Source organism: Oryctolagus cuniculus, chromosome 10, assembly GCF_051225735.1.
Source record: "Oryctolagus cuniculus isolate XC-2025 breed Fujian yellow rabbit chromosome 10, ASM5122573v1, whole genome shotgun sequence".
In the NCBI taxonomy this organism is placed as follows: Eukaryota; Metazoa; Chordata; class Mammalia; order Lagomorpha; family Leporidae; genus Oryctolagus; species Oryctolagus cuniculus.
The window spans coordinates 82,662,648-82,680,000 of NC_142876.1; the positions used below are offsets into that span (position 1 = coordinate 82,662,648).

The 17,353-nt window shown below is 39.3% G+C and overlaps 1 protein-coding gene and 1 long non-coding RNA gene across 4 annotated transcripts in view; both read right to left on the reverse strand.

Annotated features, from left to right (window-relative positions):
• Positions 1-17,353, reverse strand: part of TAFA1 (TAFA chemokine like family member 1) — a 566,674-nt gene that overhangs the window by 424,188 nt on the left and 125,133 nt on the right. The gene's annotated exons all lie outside the window — the stretch shown is intronic.
• Positions 1-17,353, reverse strand: part of LOC149124315 (uncharacterized) — a 172,033-nt gene that overhangs the window by 38,923 nt on the left and 115,757 nt on the right. Inside the window, exon 3 of one of the 2 annotated variants that reach the window (XR_016214223.1) lies at positions 12,517-13,065. The exons of the other annotated variant lie outside the window; for it this stretch is intronic. This is a non-coding gene — a long non-coding RNA (uncharacterized LOC149124315). Of the gene's footprint in view, positions 1-12,516; positions 13,066-17,353 lie in introns of those variants that run through there. 2 annotated transcript variants of the gene reach the window in all.

Below are 17,353 nucleotides of genomic sequence, written 5' to 3' on the forward strand. Positions count from 1 at the left end.
CTCACACTCTTCAATATCCGAGTAAAGCAGAGACCTGCTCAGAAACTTCAGAATCCTAATGTTGGATTTTGCTTGTGGTCAGAGTGCATTAAGTCAACTGATAAGGCTCATTCAGGGGTTTGCAGGTTCTACTAATTGCTCTGGCTGGGAAGCCTTGTTGTATACATTCTATATTTTTAGGTTATATAGTGGCATCAATTGTTCTAAATAAATATCTGTTAAAACATTTAGTTCATTTGATCCTATAGATTAAATAGTCTAAACTTCAAATACTCCATTTGTACAAAAGTTGAAATTATGAACTCATTGCACTCCTTTAAATTTCTTTTGGGCCATCAAGCAGAAGAATGCCCACTTAAAAGGGTATACTGTATTTTCGAGTCACCTCGGAGGCCTACTGTGCTATTGTTAGCAGGTGAGCTGCATGTTCAAGTGAGCCTTATATAACAAAATGTGTCTGTTCTAATCACTTCTAAGTCTTCCAAGTTCTAATCACTTCCAAGTGTCTGTGCCTCATACAAGGTGCGCACCAAATAGTTCACCCTTTTCTATTATCTATACATGGAGTAGGGCCCATAACACAAGATAGATAAATATGTATTCAATTATGAAGCACTTTTGTACCTGAAGGTACATACATGTAAAGATAGAGAACCATCACATTCACCATTTTCCCCCTTCAGGGATTGCAGGAGAAACTGAAAGCTTGCCATGAATGAAGACAGTCATAACCAGGCAATAGGTATGAGTCCCCAGAGAAGGCAGTGGCATCCTCTGGCCATATCTCCACTACAATATTTAGTAAATTTACCTGAGCAGAAATGAACTGACCTGTTAATTATCGGGTTCCAAGAAACGTGCTTGCTCATCCACTCACTGGTTCAGTCATTCAACCAGTATTTACTAATGCCTACAGGCTGTCAGGCGGTATGCCATGCACTGGAGACATAGCACTGAACAAGACAAATGGAGCATCCAGTATTTCTGCAAAGACACTGGCTTCAGCATTAGGATTCCAGAGCAGTGTGGTTCTCAGTTTGAGAAATCAGAGGCTGCAGTGAGGGTTTAGGTGCAGGTGGATTATTTGAAAGAGATTCTAGGAGACAGGAACCCAGAAGCAGGGAGAGTGATGAAATTAGAAGCAAATCCAATCGAAGGATGTGTTTTGAAGATCTCTGTTGAAGGCAGGCAAGGATGCTGAGAATCCACTGGGGTATATGAGAGGCACACAGAAATCCCTGGAATCACCCATCTGGAAAATGGGAATATTATTTGCCTAGTGCTTGCATTTCCATTGCTTAAGAGTTGCGTTGGATACGAGTGAGATCCCAGTGGAAAGAACAGGCCTTCAAAGAAGGAGGTACCTTTCTCTGAAGGGAGGAAAGAACTTCCACTTTGACCATGGCCTTGTCTAAAAATTATCAGAGTCAGTGAACTCAGGGGGCTTCCATAGCCTTGGCAGCTCATGACAAGAGCCCAGGGTGATTACTGATGCCATAAACAAGAGTGTCAATTTGTTAAGTCAACAACAGGAGTCACTGTGCACTTACTCCTCATGTAGGATCTTTGTCTTTAGTGTGCTGTACATTGAGATTTAATGCTATAACTAGTACTCAAACAGTATTTTTCACTTTGTGTTGCTATGTGGGTGGAAACTGTTGAAATCTTTACTTAATATATGCTAAACTGATCTTCTGTATATAAAGAGAAACGAAAATGAATCTTGATGTGAATGGAAGGGGAGAGGGAGTGGGAAAGGGGAGGGTTGCGGGTTGGAGGGACGTTATGGGGTGGAAGCCATTGTAACCCATAAGCTGTACTTTGGAAATTTATATTCATTAAATAAAAGTTTAAAAAAAAAGAGTTGCGTTGGATAGACTGTCCTTGTTCCAGGAATTGGTTTTAGATCCTTGATCAAATATAAGTTGGCTGTAGATGTTTGGGTTGATTTCTGGTGTTTCAATTCTGTTCCATTGGTCTATCCATCTGTTTCTGTACCAGTACCATGCTGTTTTGATAACAACTGCCCTGTAGTATGTCCGGCTTTGTTTTTGTTGTACGAAATTGCTTTAGCTATTCGAGGTCTCCTGCATCTCCATACGAATTTCAGCATCATTTTTTCTAGATCTTAGAAGAATGTCTTTGGTATCTTGATTGATATCACCTTAAATCTATAAATTGCTTTTGGGAGAATGGACATTTTGATGATATTGATTCTTCCAATCCATGAGCATGGAAGATTTTTCCATTTTTTGGTATCCTCTTCTATTTCTTTCTTTAAGGTTTTGTAATTCTTATCGTAAAGATCTTTAACATCCTTGGTTAAGTTTATTCCAAGGTATTTGATTGTTTTTGTAGCTATTGTGAATGGGATTGATCTTAGAAGTTCTTTCTCAACCGTGGCATTGCCTGTGTATACAAAGGCTGTTGATTTTTGTGCATTGATTTTATATCCTGCTACTTTGCCAAACTCTTCTATGTGTTCCAATAGTCTCTTAGTAGAGTTCTTTGGATCCCCTAAATAAAGAATCATATCATCTGCAAAGAGGGATAGTTTGACTTCTTCCTTCCCAATTTATATCCCTTTATTTCTTTTTCTTGCCTGATGGCTCTGGCTAAAACTTCCAGAACCATGTTGAATAGCAGTGGTGAGAGTGGGCATCCCTGTCTGGTACCAGATCTCAGTGGAAATGCTTCCAACTTTTCCCCATTCAATAGGATGTTGGCCATGGGTTTTTCATAAATTGCTTTGGTTATATTGAGGAATGTTCCTTCTATACCCAATTTGCTTAGAGTTTTCATCATGAAAGGGTGTTGAATTTTATCAAATGCTTTATCTGTGTGTATTGAGATAATCATATGGTTTTTCTTCTGCAGTTTGTTAATGTGGTGTATCACATTGATTGATTTGAGAACACTGAACCATCCCTGCATGCCAGGGATAAGTCCAATTGGCCTGGGTGGATGATTTTTCTGATGTGTTGTTGTATTCTATTGGTAAGAATTTTATTGAGGATTTTTGCATCTATGTTCATCAGGGATATTGGTCTATAATTTTCTTTCAATGCTGCATCTTTCTCTGGCTTAGGAATTAAGGTGATGCTGGCTTCATAGAAAGAATTTGGAGGATTCCATCTTTTTTGATTGTTCTGAATAGTTTGAGAAGAAATGGAGTTAGTTCTTCTTTAAATTTCTGGTAGAATTCAGCAGTGAATCCATCTGGTCCTGGGCTTTTCTTTGTTGGGAGGGCCTTTATTACTGTTTCAATTTCTGTTTTAGTTATGGGTCTGTTTAGGTTTTCTATGTCTTCCTGGTTCAATTTAGGTAGGTTGCATGTGTCCAGGAATCTATCCATTTCTGATAGGTTTCCCTGTTTGCTGGCATACAACTCTTTATAGTAATTTCTGATGATTCTTTTTATTTCTGTGGTGTCTGTTGTTACATTTCCTTTTTCATCTCTGATTTTATTGATTTGGGTCTTTTCTCTTCTTTTTTTAGTTAGTTGAGCCAATGGTGTGTCAATAAATGGTGCTGGGAAAACTGGATTTCCATGTGAAGAAGCATGAAGCAAGACCCCTACCTTACACCTTACACAAAAAATGCACTCAACATGGATTAAAGATCTAAATCTATGACCCAACAAAATCAAATTATTTGAGAATATTGGAAAACCCTGCAAGATATTGGCACCGGCAAAGACTTCCTGGAAAAGACCCTGGAGACGCAGGTAGTCAAAGCCAAAATTAACTATTGGGATTGCATCAAATTGAGAAGTTTCTGTACTGCAAAAGAAACATTCAGGAGAGTGAAGAGGCAATCGAGAGCATGGGAAAAAATATTTGCAAACAATGCTACAGATAAAGGATTAATAACCAGAATCCACAAAGTAATCAAGAAACTCCACAATAACAAAACAACCCACTTAAGAATGGGCCAAGGACCTCAATAGACATTTTTCAAAAGAGGAAATCCAAATGCCCAACAGACACATGAAAAAATGTTCAGGATCACTAGCCATCAGGGAAATGCAAATCAAAACCACAATGATGTTTCACCTCACCCCGGTGAGAATGGCTCACATTCAGAAATCTACCAACAGATGCTGGCGAGGATGTGGGGAAAAAGGGACACTAACCCACTGTTGGTGGGAATGCAAACTGGTTAAGCCACTATGGAAGTCAGTCTGGAGATTCCTCAGAAACCTGAATATAAGCCTACCACATGACCCAGGCACCCCACTCCTTGGAATTTACCCAAAGGAAATTAAATTGGCAAACAAAAAAGCTGTCTGCACCTTAATGTTTATTGCAGCTCAATTCACAATAGCCAAGACATGGAATCAACCTAAATGCCCATCAACAGAAGACTGGATAAAGAAATTATGGGATATGTACTCTATAAAATACTATACAGCGGTAAAAAAAAAAATGAAATCCGGTCATTCACAACAAAATGGAGGAATCTGGAAAACATTATGCTGAGTGAAATGAGCCAGTCCCAAAGGGACAAATATCTTATGTTCTCCCTGATCGGCAACAACTAACCGAGCACCAAAAAGGAAACCTATTGAAGTGAAATGGACACTACGAGAAACGGTGACCTGATCAGCCCTTGCCCTGACTGTTGATGAACAACTTAATACATTATCCCTCTTAGTATTTTTTTTGTCTGTTCTATTTAATACTATTGGTTTAATTCTTTAATTAATACACAGTTATCCTTAAGTGTTGAAACTTAAGTGTTGAAACTTAACTGAAAAGTGATCTCTGTTAAATCTAAGAGTGGGAATAAGAGAGGGAGGAGATGTACAGTTTGGCACATGCTCACTCAGACTTAGCCCAAATGGTAGAGCTAGAAACATGCCATGGGATTCCAATTCAATCCCATCAAGGTGGCATGTACCAATTCCATCTCACTAGTCCATTTGATCAATTTATGTTCACAACTGATCATAATGATAGGACTAAGAGTCAAAGGGATCACATAAACAAGACTATTGTCTGCTAATACTAACAGATAGAATAAAAAAAGGGGAGAGAACGATCCAACATGAGAAAAAAAAAGATCTAAATGAAAGATCTCTGCGAGTGAGATCCCAGTGAAAAGAACAGGTAATCAAAGAAGGAGGTACCTTTTGCTGAAGGGAGGAGAGAACTTCCACTTTGACTATGACCTTGTCTAAATATGATCAGAGTCGGCGAACTCAAAAGGCTTCCATAGCCTTGGCAACTTATGACAAGAGCCTAGGGTGATTACTGATGCTATAAACAAGAGTATCAATTTGTTAAGTCAACAACAGGAGTCACTGTGCACTCCTTATATAGATCTCTGTCCTTAATGTGCTGTACATTGTGATTTAATGCTATAACTAGTACTCAAACAGTATTTTTCACTTTGTGTTGCTATGTGGGTGGAAACTGTTGAAATCTTTACTTAATATATATTAAACTGATCTTCTCTATATAAAGAGAATTGAAAATGAATCTTGATGTGAATGGAAGGGGAGAGGGAGTGGGAAAGGGGAGGGTTGTGGGTGGGAGGGAAGTTATGGGGGAGGGGAAGCCATTGTAACCCATAAGCTGTACTTTGGAAATTTATATTCATTAAATAAAAGTTAAAAAAAAAAAGTGTTGTGTTGGGCTCCCCTTACGTACCGGCAGTGCAAGCTCATTCAGTATTAGAAAACTCCCTGTAGTAAGAAGTCAATCTAAGGGCACCAGACAGGTGTTGCCAGTATGAGTTAAATCTGAGCCCCCAGGGCACTGCAAGCCACACAGGGGATGAGGGACACCAACAGAGTGGCAGTCACCTTGTCAACAGGCATTAAATGAGGGGATGCTTTCAGAGTTTCCAGTGACCAGTCCTATGCTGCAATTCTGTGACCTTCAAAAGACAAAGAGCTTCTCAATCTCCAACTTCGCACATCGTCACAGAGGCCAGGTCTCTCTAGCACATTTAGAATGTCCTTGAGCTCATAGCCACAAACATAATGAGGCTCATTTTCACTTTTTAAAGAGTTGTAAAAACTAATTTTCTTTTTTACTGTTTTTTGTTTCTTTTTAAACTTTTATTTAATAAATATAAATTACCAAAATGCAACTTTTGGATTATAGTGGCTCTTTCCCCCCATAACTTCCCTCCTACCCACAAGCATCCCTTCTCCCACTCCCTCTTTCATCCCATTACTCATCAAGATTCATTTTTAATTACCTTTATATACAGATCAATTTAGTATATACTAAGTAAAGATTTCAACAGTTTGCACCCACACAGACACACAAAGTATACAGTACTGTTTTAGTAGCAGTTTTACCGTTAATTCCCATAGCATAACACATTAAGGACATAGAGCCTACATGGGGAGTAAGTGCACAGTGACTCCTGTTGTTGATTTAACAATTGACACTCTTATTGATGACGTCAGTAATCACCTGAGGCTCTCATCATGAGCTGCCAGGGCTATGGAAGCCTTTTGAGTTCACCGACTCTGATCTTATTTAGACAAGGTCATAGTCAAAGTAGAAGTTCTCTTCTCCCTTCAGAGAAAGATACCTCTTTCTTTGATGGCCCATTCTTTCCACTGAGATCTCACTCACAGAGATCTTTCATTTAGGTGTTTTGTTTTGTTTTGTTTTTTTGCCACAGTGTCTTGCCTTTCCATACCTGCAACACTCTTTTGGGCTTTTTAGCCAGATCCAAATGCTTAAGGACTGATTCTGAGGTCAGAGTGCTGTTTAGGACATCTGCCATTCTATGAGTCTGCTATGTATCCTGCTTCCCATGTTGGATCATTCTCTCCTTTTAAATTCTATCTGTTAGTATTAGCAGACAGTAGTCTTGTTTATGTGATCCCTTTGACTCTTAGTCCTATCATTATGATCAGTTGTGAACATAAATTGATCAAATGGACTAGTGAGATGGAATTGGTACATGCCACCTTGATGGAATTGAATTGGAATCCCATGGCATGTTTCTAGCTCTACCATTTGGGCTAAGTCTGAGTGAGCATGTGCCAAACTGTACATCTCCTCCCTCTCTTATTCCTACTCTTAGATTTAACAGAGATCACTTTTCAGTTAAATTTAAACACCTAAGAATAATTGTGTTTAATTAAAAAAATTTAATTAAATAATTGTGTTAATTAAAGAGTTCAACCAATGGTATTAAGTAGAACAAAAAACTACTAAAAGGAATAAAATAGTAATTTGTTCCTCGACAGTCAAGACAAGGGTTGATCAAGTCATTGTTTCTCATAGTGTAAATTCACTTCAATAGGTTTCCTTTTTGGTGCTCGGTTAGTTGTTGCCGATCAGGGAGAACATAAGATATTTGTCCCTTTGGGACTGGCTCATTTCACTCAGCATAATGTTTTCCAGATTCCTCCATTTTGTTGTGAATGACCGGATTTCATTTTTTTTTTTACCGCTGTATAGTATTTTATAGAGTACATATCCCATAATTTCTTTATCCAGTCTTCTGTTGATGGGCATTTAGGTTGATTCCATGTCTTGGCTATTGTGAATTGAGCTGCAATAAACATTAAGGTGCAGACAGCTTTTTTGTTTGCCAATTTAATTTCCTTTGGGTAAATTCCAAGGAGTGGGGTGCCTGGGTCATGTGGTAGGCTTATATTCAGGTTTCTGAGGAATCTCCAGACTGACTTCCATAGTGGCTTAACCAGTTTGCATTCCCACCAACAGTGGGTTAGTGTCCCTTTTTCCCCACATCCTCGCCAGCATCTGTTGGTAGATTTCTGAATGTGAGCCATTCTCACCGGGGTGAGGTGAAACATCATTGTGGTTTTGATTTGCATTTCCCTGATGGCTAGTGATCCTGAACATTTTTTCATGTGTCTGTTGGGCATTTGGATTTCCTCTTTTGAAAAATGTCTATTGAGGTCCTGGGCCCATCTGTAAAGACTAATTTTCAAAACCACAACAGCACTGGTAATAATCATAACATGAATAACAGAAGCACAGGCAGTGCCTTGGCTACTCTGGGCTGTTCTATGTGTTTGGCATGCATCAGCTTTTTTAGCTCTCATAATTCCATGATGAGTGTATCATTATTACAGCTCAGTTGTACAGATGGGACAATGGAAGGCACCAAGGAGTACTGAGATTAACCCAGGGTCAAAGGAGCAAGGCAATTCACGCTTCCAGTTTCCATGTTCCCTACAACCTACCCTCTCAGTAAAGGAAAACCTACCTGGGCATGCTCCCCCTCTCCACAGTCCAGTGGTCCTAATCATTTTTATAACTCAGACCCCTTATGTATCCTTATGGGCCATGCAGACACTGTAGACATGCCTCCCTTATAAGTCAATCTACTGGAAAGATTTTTCAGGAAATCTAGAGGGACCTGAGTTTGCATCAATCACTAACAACATGGAGGACAGAAAGAAAGAAAAACAGAAATGTTTTCTCTCATTTTTTAGCTATGGACAATCTTAAAAAACCTGTTACCACTAACTGGTAAGACTTACACCAAGCACAACTAAATTTTTTTTTTTTTTTGACAGTCAGAGTGGACAGTGAGAGAGAGAGACAGAGAGAAAGGTCTTCCTTTTGCCGTTGGTTCACCCTCCAATGGCCACCACCAGCGCGCTGCCGCCAGCGCACCGCGCTGATCCAATGGCAGGAGCCAGATGCTTCTCCTGGTCTCCCATGGGGTGCAGGGCCCAAGCACTTGGGCCATCCTCCACTGCACTCCCTGGCCACAGCAGAGAGCTGGCCTGGAAGAGGGGCAACCGGGACAGAATCCGGCGCCCCAACCGGGACTAGAACCCGGTGTGCTGGTGCTGCAAGGCAGAGGATTAGCCTAGTGAGCCGCGGCACCGGCTTAACACAATTAAATTTCTAATTAATTTAATTGAAGGCAACATTAAAAATTTTCAAAAAAAGCTTTAAAAATCTTTTACACATGAATATTAACATACATCAGCAAATTGCCAAGTATTTTAAGGATTTCAATGTAAAAGGACCCCAGACCCTCACACTGACATGGTCTAACATTCAGCAAGATTAAGGGAGCTTTGACAAAACCTAACAGAACTTCACTATGGTGACAGCCAAAATCTCTTCTAGTGAATCAAATGCATTTTTGATGAAAAAAGAAGTTTTCCTTTATCAGCATAAAAAAGCCAAAAAGTAAAAACAAAAATGTAGTTACTCTCACACAGCAGCTGTTTAACAGAGCAAGAGCAGCTCATAGCACTGAGCTCAGTGATGAGTCTTTATTATTAAATCTCCATTCAAATTTCAGATACACACCTGCATGAATTTAGACATATTTCCAGTGTGCACAGCATTCTGCTGGTTGGCTGTTAAAGGCAAGTTTGGACCATGCTAACCTGGGAGAGAGAAAAATCCCAGAGACTGAAAGAGATAGAAGCATGTGATGAAAACTCTCCAGGGTAGACCATCTGCCACATCAGACATGGAAAGAAGTCTCACCCACTCTGGAGGTTACTGCGAGCAGGCTGTGTACCAGTCTCAGGCTGCACAGCAGGCAAAGTTCCTGGTTGTCTCAGGCGGGAACCCCCTTTGCCCAGGCAAGAGGAAATCACTGTTCCCTAATTTCCTCATTTTCCTCTGCAGTGTCTTTCATCCATCTCTTCATTTTAGACAGCATCTACCCTTCCCAGGCTCTCTGGAAAATACTTAAACTAAGTGGGGTGCTAGCAAACCTTTAAATGGTATCTGTTCTGCTTCCTGGCAACCCTGCTCCTCTTTAGGTATCTCTTTCCTCTTCCACTCTTCTGCACTCAGAATGCATCCATGGGGTGGGTATTTGGCCTAGCATTTAAGCTGCTGATTGGGACACCTGCATCTCTTACTGAAGTGCCTGGGTTTGAGTTCTGGCTCTGGCTGCCAATTCCAGTTTCTTGCTAATGCAGACCCTGGAGGGCAGTGGTGATGACTCAAGTAATTGGGTTCCTGCCACTCAAGTGGGAGACTTGGTTTGCGATCCCAAGCATTTGAGGACTGAACCTGAGTCTTGGAGTTCCCTATCCTTCTCTGCCTCTCAAATAAAGAAGACACAGCTTAGCATCTAAACAGGTAAACCTGTGGCCGGTGTTTTGGAGCAGCAGGTAAAGCTTCTGCCTGTAACACCAGCATCCCATGTGGAAGATACTTTGTGTCCTGGTTATTCCACTTCCAATCCAGCTCCCGGCTAATGGCTTGGGAGAAGTAGCAGAAGATGGCCCAACTGTTTGGGCTCCTGTCACTCACGTGGGAGACCTGGATCAAACACCTGGCTCCTGGATTCATCCTGGCCCAGCACTGGCCATTGCAGCCATCTGGGGAGTGAACTAGCACATGGAAGATCGATCTCTCTCTCTCTCTCTCTCTTCCTCTCCAACTCTGACTTTCAAATAAATACATAAATCTTCTTATATATAAAAAAGTAAACCTGCGAACAAGCTTAAAGAATTGTCCAGGGGGAGGAATTAATGTGCTTTCCTATGGAAAGAGGAAACTTCCGTGTAGGAGTTGTCTGCACTGGGGAAGGAAGGGAGGCAGGAAAGATTCTAAAGTAGTACATTTCAAGGAGAACATTCTAAACCTTCTCAATTTCTTTACTGACATTTCTAGCTGATTCACTTTACATGTGTGTGCATGTATAGGTATGTGACATAACTAATTTTTCTATGTACCCATGTAAAATATTTTATATCTGTGTGTGTATACATGCAAAATATGAAAATTTCAGGGCCAGTATTGTGGCATAGCAGGTAAAGCTGCTGGATGCAATGCCAGAATCCTATGTGAGCTGTTTTGTGTCCTGGCAGCTCCACTTCTGATCCAGTGCCCTGATAATGACCTGGGAAAAGTAGCTGAAGATGGCCCAAGTGTTTGGGCCCCTGCTACCCACATAGGAGTCCTGGATGAAGCTCCTGGCTCCTGGCTTCAGTCTAGCCAGTGCTGGCCACTGCAGCCGTCTGGGGAGTAAACCAGTGGATGGAAGGTCAATCTCTCTCTCTTTAAGTATGACTTTCACAACAAATAAACAAATCTTTTTTAAAATATAAAAACTTGGAGTACACACACACATAAATATATGACAGCATGAAGCAAGTTATAGTGAGCAAGAGCAATTGAAGTATTACTATTAACAATAAACAAATTTCCAATATATTTCAAGTTCTGTTTATGGAATTAGAGGCACCTGGCTTTTTGCCACGCTTTTGCCTTTTATGAAAAACACATAAACTCTGCCAATAGTAAACTTCATTGTTTTTCTTGATTTGGGTTTTCATTGGAACATGGCCCTAAATTCCCACCTAACTCATTTTTCTCTCTCCATAAGGGGTAAGTGTTCCTTTTGTGCAGAATGCTTAAATTGTGCACTATGCTGTGCTCCATACAATCTTTCCATTCTCTTTTCTTCATCTCATTTAAAAATAATCGTTTTCCAACTGCACAACCTTGGGAACATATGTGATTGTTAATTCTTTATAACTGACAATACACAGAAGACAGAACCCTTTCTGGTCAAGTGTGTTTATAAACATTGTGAAACCCATGCATTGCAAGGATCACCCCTCCCTATGTCGATGTCCCTGCTGAGGAGAACACAAATGACTTGGCTGTAGGCTGGGATAGGGGATCCTCAAAATCATTAGCAAAGTTAAATTATAGAGAAAGCCTCAGAATTCAGCAATACAAAGAACTTCTGTATCAGAAACTTTGATAGAATAGGATCATCATGAAAATTTGATTCTTGAGTTAGATGGGATGAGGCTTGAATCCTAAATACATGAGGTATGGGCAGAACCCAGCTTCCTTTTCTGGAAACTGTAGATAAAAAGACTGTATTTTATGAGATAGTTGTAAATATAACAGGCTGAGCACTTAGTAGAGTGATTGATTTGTACAATCCTCCATGAACATTAGCTGGTATTATGAGTTTGTAAAGATTTTTAAATTTATTTGGAAAGTCAAAGTTACAGACAAAGAGGGAGAGACAGAGAGAGAGATCTTCCAATCACAGTTTGACTTCCCAGGTGGCTGAAATAGCCAGTGGTAGGCCATGCTGAAGCCAGGAGCCAGGAGCCAGAAGTCAAGATCTCCCACATGGCTGGCAGAGGTCCAAGCCCTTGGGCCATCCTCCATTGCTTTCCCAGGTACATTAGCAGAGAGCTGGGTGGTAAGTGGAGCAGCCAGGATGTGAACCGGCATACACATGGGTCACTAGCATTTTAGGCAGCAGCTTTACCTGCTACGCCACAATGTTGGTCGCATTAGTTGGTATTATTAATAGATACAAAAGATCTCAATAGTTATAAATGTCCTTCAATTAATCTCCATTTCCTACAAAATTACAAAGCTCATATCTGAAAAATCATACTTCAACTTCTGAAGGGAGGATATTGCCCACTGTTACAAATTGGAGTATGTGCTATATTTTGACTGATCGAGATGACCAAGGTATAATGTTGAGCAGAATAGTAAATTATGTGCATTTATTTTAATATTTTTACACTTAGCAACAAACCCTGCTTCATTTTGGAAGAACTGGAAAACTCATGATTGCTGAATTAGGGACACCATGAAGAACTTTGTATCCCAGCTGGCTCATTTGCACTCTAAACACTTTGTTCTTATTCAACTCCAGCCTTGTACATTCAGTTCAAGAGTGTTCTTCACAATCCTCGTTAGTGAACTTCAGATTTCTTGGAACACCAAAAATAAGCTTGCATATGTGAAAGATCCACTGACACAGAATACTGAGTTCTGCCAAGACTTTTAAAAAGAGAGAAGGAGATATTCTTATTTTTATCATGTAATAATTATTGAGCCAGAATGTTCTGAGTTCACTCTTGGGAGGCCCTGGTTCTGGTGAGGGACACGTATATAGACTACTTTAAAGGGTTCATAGACAATGAAATTGTAAGATAAGTTCATTTTGATGCAAAAAATTGAGATCCACACATAGTATTTTCATAATATGCATTTTCTATGAACTTTAGAAGACATGGAATTCCACAATTTTTGCACCGAAGAACACTTGTCATTTAGATCCATTTCCATGACTTTTTTGAAGCACTTTCTGAAGTTCCTGTATACAAACACATACATGCATATAAACACACTTATGCACAATATTTAAAAAGTCTAAATTAAAATGTATTCTATGAATAATTAGGATGGAATGCATTATAGAAGGCATTTTTCAGCCTACACTGAAATATTATTAGCAAGGAAACTAAGTATGCTTTCTCTCTGATAAAACTTGGAGAACTTCACATCTTTGCTTTTCTTACTAATACTGCTGACTCAGTAGCAGATATTAACTGAAACAAAATGAAAAGCCACTGTAAGAAATAAGAGACTATTGACTCCATGCAGAATGTGATTTTGCAACTTAGCCCACAGTCCAAAGTCTTTCATTAACCTTATGGGCATGCATCTATAAGACCTGGAACTAGATTGTCATATTCCTAAGGGTTCTTAGCCAATCCTTTTTATTCTCTTAGGAGGACACATTCCATGGAGAAAATCAATTGCCATGGGTACTAGATTCATGCTCTTTAAGACTCATAGAGAAACGAGAAACATCTGTCACATAAAACATGAAGATGGACAATGGTGCATCTTCAAATAACCCTTTACCCTATATTATGAATTTCACTTGCTGTAAAATGAAGTTGTCTCATCTACATGACTCATGAGAATAAACAGATATAGACAGAAATGTGGAAGTTACTATGAAAACTGACCAGCAAAATCTTGCAGGTAAATAGGGCCACTTGAGCATTCTTCATTCTCCTCAGTCATAATTGATTGTGAAAGATTTAATAATTTTCTTTTTTTATAAATTTATTTGAAAGTCCAGAGAGATTATTAAGATGGACAAACAGAGAGAGATATCCCATCTTCTGATTTGTTCCACAAACGTCTATAACAGCCAGGACTGGGCCAAATGTAAGCCATGATCCCAGAACACAATCCAGGTTTCCAATATGAGTGGAAGCAACTGAACTACTTGATTATTACCTGTTGTCTTCCAGGCCTCACATCAGCAGGAAGCTGGAATCAGCAATGAAGCTGAGACTCAGACCCAGGCACTCCAACATGGAAGGCAGTCATCTTAGGAGTCACCTTAACCATTATGTCAAACATCTGATCCCACAGTTTTTTAAAAGGATGAATGAATTAGTAGACATTTGCATATGGACATTCTTTTTCCAATCTTTTAATCCAGGTTGAGAATTCTCAAAATTTAGTATTCCTAAAATTAACTTTCCAGAACTCCAATAAATGATGCATATAAAACTATATGTTAGGTCCCAAGATGGTAGTATAGCAACAGGAGGATCTGAGTCACGTGGGGCAAAATAGATAGTTAAAAAGGAGAGAGGATACATGCTGGAGACAGAGCCATGGGAAATTCGCTAGGGGAAGCCCAGGAGAGCAACAAAGACTGGGCAGGTCCACGCTGAAGGAGCAACTATGAAAAGGAAGTAGCGGAGGCGTGGCAGAAGCATGGAACAGAGAGGCTGGTGCCAGCCCCCAGCAGACCAGGTGAGACAGGAAATTGCAGGTCTATGGAGCTGCACTAGCATCAAGAGGGGGAGTTTGGTAAACTGCATTTGAAGTTGCACATAGGAAAATAGAGAAGGTACGGAGGAACAAACAGAGAGGTAGGGCACCCCCCTGCCCATCTACATCACCCCTTCCCCAACCAAACCATCAGGGGCTGGGAGAAACCTCACCATGCCCCCAACCCAGGAATGGGGATCACAGCATTTCAGAGTAATCTCTTCCCCACCACACAAGCTGTACAACAAGAAGTCCTGAATATCGAAAACTTGAGCTCATTACATCCACCAGTGATAAGTGAGCCAGACAACAGTAGGTGGGGCTCTGTGCACCAGAGTTCCTACCACCTTCACCATGATTGAGAAGTAAGCTGGGCTCCAGTAGGTGGTGCTGTGTGCTTCCACTTGCAATGCACAAACACAAAGCATCTCATATGAGAGGGAAACCTCACCACAAGCACAAAGACACAAAATAAAGAGAAAAGCAACCAGACCAAAAAAAAAAAAAATACACAAACGCTGAGAAACAAAGGAAAAACCATAAATAGGAATAAGGAAGCCACTATGAGCTCCCCAAAGAAACACTACAACTCTTCAATAATAGAGGTGAAGAGGAAGATATTAATGATATGCCAGAAATGGAATTCAGAAAATTAATTGTCAGATTACTTAGAAGCAATCAGAAGCAAATTCACAATCTAAGTGAAAAGTGCTCCCAAGAAATTGAAATATTAAAGAGAAGTCAGAATGAAATACTAGAAATGAAGAATTCAATAGATCAAATAAAAAATGCAGTGGAAAGTCTTAGAAGAGATGAGACAAAAGAAAGAATATCAGAACTAGAAGATAAATTTCTGGAAATATTGCAGTCAGACAAAATAAAAGAAGAAGAAATAGAGAACCAAAAAACACAGTTGGAGATCTACAGGATTCTATTAAACAACCCAACATATGGATCCTAGGAATTCCGGAAGGCATGGAAAGATAAAAAGGATTAGAAGGCATTCTTAATGAAATAATAACAGAAAACTTCCCCAATCTGGAGAAAGAAAGAAGCGTCCAAGCACAGGAAGTACAGAGAACTCCCAATAGACATGACAAGGAAAGATCTTCACCAGGACAATTGTAGTAAAACTCCCCACAGTAAAACATAAAGAAAAGATGCTAAAATGTGCACAAGAGAAACACCAAATCACATTCAGAAGAAATCCAATTAGACTCACTGCAGACTTCTCATCAGAAACACTACAGGCAAGAAGATAATGATGAGATATATTCCATGTCATAAGAAAAAAAACTGTCAACCCAGAATATTGTAGCCTGCAAAGCTCTCATTTATGAATGAAGGAGAAATACAGATCTTCTACAACAAACAGAAATTGAAAGAATTTTTAACTACTCACCCAGCCCTATAAAAGATGCTCAAGGATGTTTTACACACAGAAACAGGAACATCACTACAGAAAATGACCCAGCAAAAGTACAAAGGAAACCGAAAATACAAGGACTATTTATGAAACAAGCAAGGCAAAGTCAGTACTTAACAAAGTCACCCTGATTGTAAATGGCCTCAACTCCCCAGTTAAAAGACACAGACTGGCTGAATGAATTAAAAAAGAAAAAACATCTATTTGCTGCCTGCAATAAACACATCTCACCAACAAAGATGCACACAGACTGAAAGTTAAAGGAAGGAAAAATAAAATTCATACTAACAGAAACCAAAAAAGAGCTGATGTGGCCATCCTAATATCAGACAAAATAGATCTTAACAAAAAAACTATTGAAAGAGAAAAAAAAGATACTATATAATGATTAAAAGGTCAAATTAACCAGAAGATGTGACTATTATAAATGTATATGCACCTAATTACAGGGCACATGGCTAGCTAAAAGAAATGTTAAAGGATTTAAAGGGAGATATAGATTCAAATATAATACTAATGCAGAATTTCAATATCCAACTTTCAGGAATGGAAACATCAACCAGACAAAAAATCAACAAGGAAACAACAGAATTAACTGATGCTATTGACCAAATAGATCCAGCAGATATATAGAGAACCTTCTACCCTAAAGTCACAGAATACACATTTTTCTGTCCAGTGCGTGGAACTTTCTCTAGGATGGGCCACATGCTAGGCCATAGAGCAAGTTTCAGCAAATTTAGAAAAATTGAAATTATACCATGCATCTCTTTAGACCACAATGCAATGGAGCTGGAAATCAGCAACTCAGGTATCTCTAGAACATACGCAAACACATAGAGACTAAACAACATGCCCCTGAATGAACAGTGGGTCATAGAAGAAAGCAAAAGAGAAATTAAAAAATTTCTGGAAACTAATGAAAATGACAACACAACATATCAAAACTTATGGGATACAGCAAAAGCAGATTTAAGAAGAAAGTTTATAGCAATTAGTGTCTACATCGAGAAATTGGAAAAGCACCAAATAAATGAGCTATCAATGAATCTCAAGGATCTAGAAAAACAACAGAAAACCAAACCCAAAACTAGTAGAATAATTAAAATTAGATAAGAAATCAACAAAATTGAATCAAAAGAATACAAAAGAACAGCAAAACAAACAGCTGCTTTTTTGAAAAAAATAAATAAAATTGACACACTATTGGCCCAACTAATCAAAAAAAAAGGAGCAAGAAGACCCAAATCAATAAAATTAGAGATGAAAAAGGAAATGTAACAACAGACAGCTCAAACATAAAAAGAAACATCAGAAACTACTACAAAGAACTATATGCCAACAAACTGGGAAACCTAGAAGAAATGGATAGATTCCT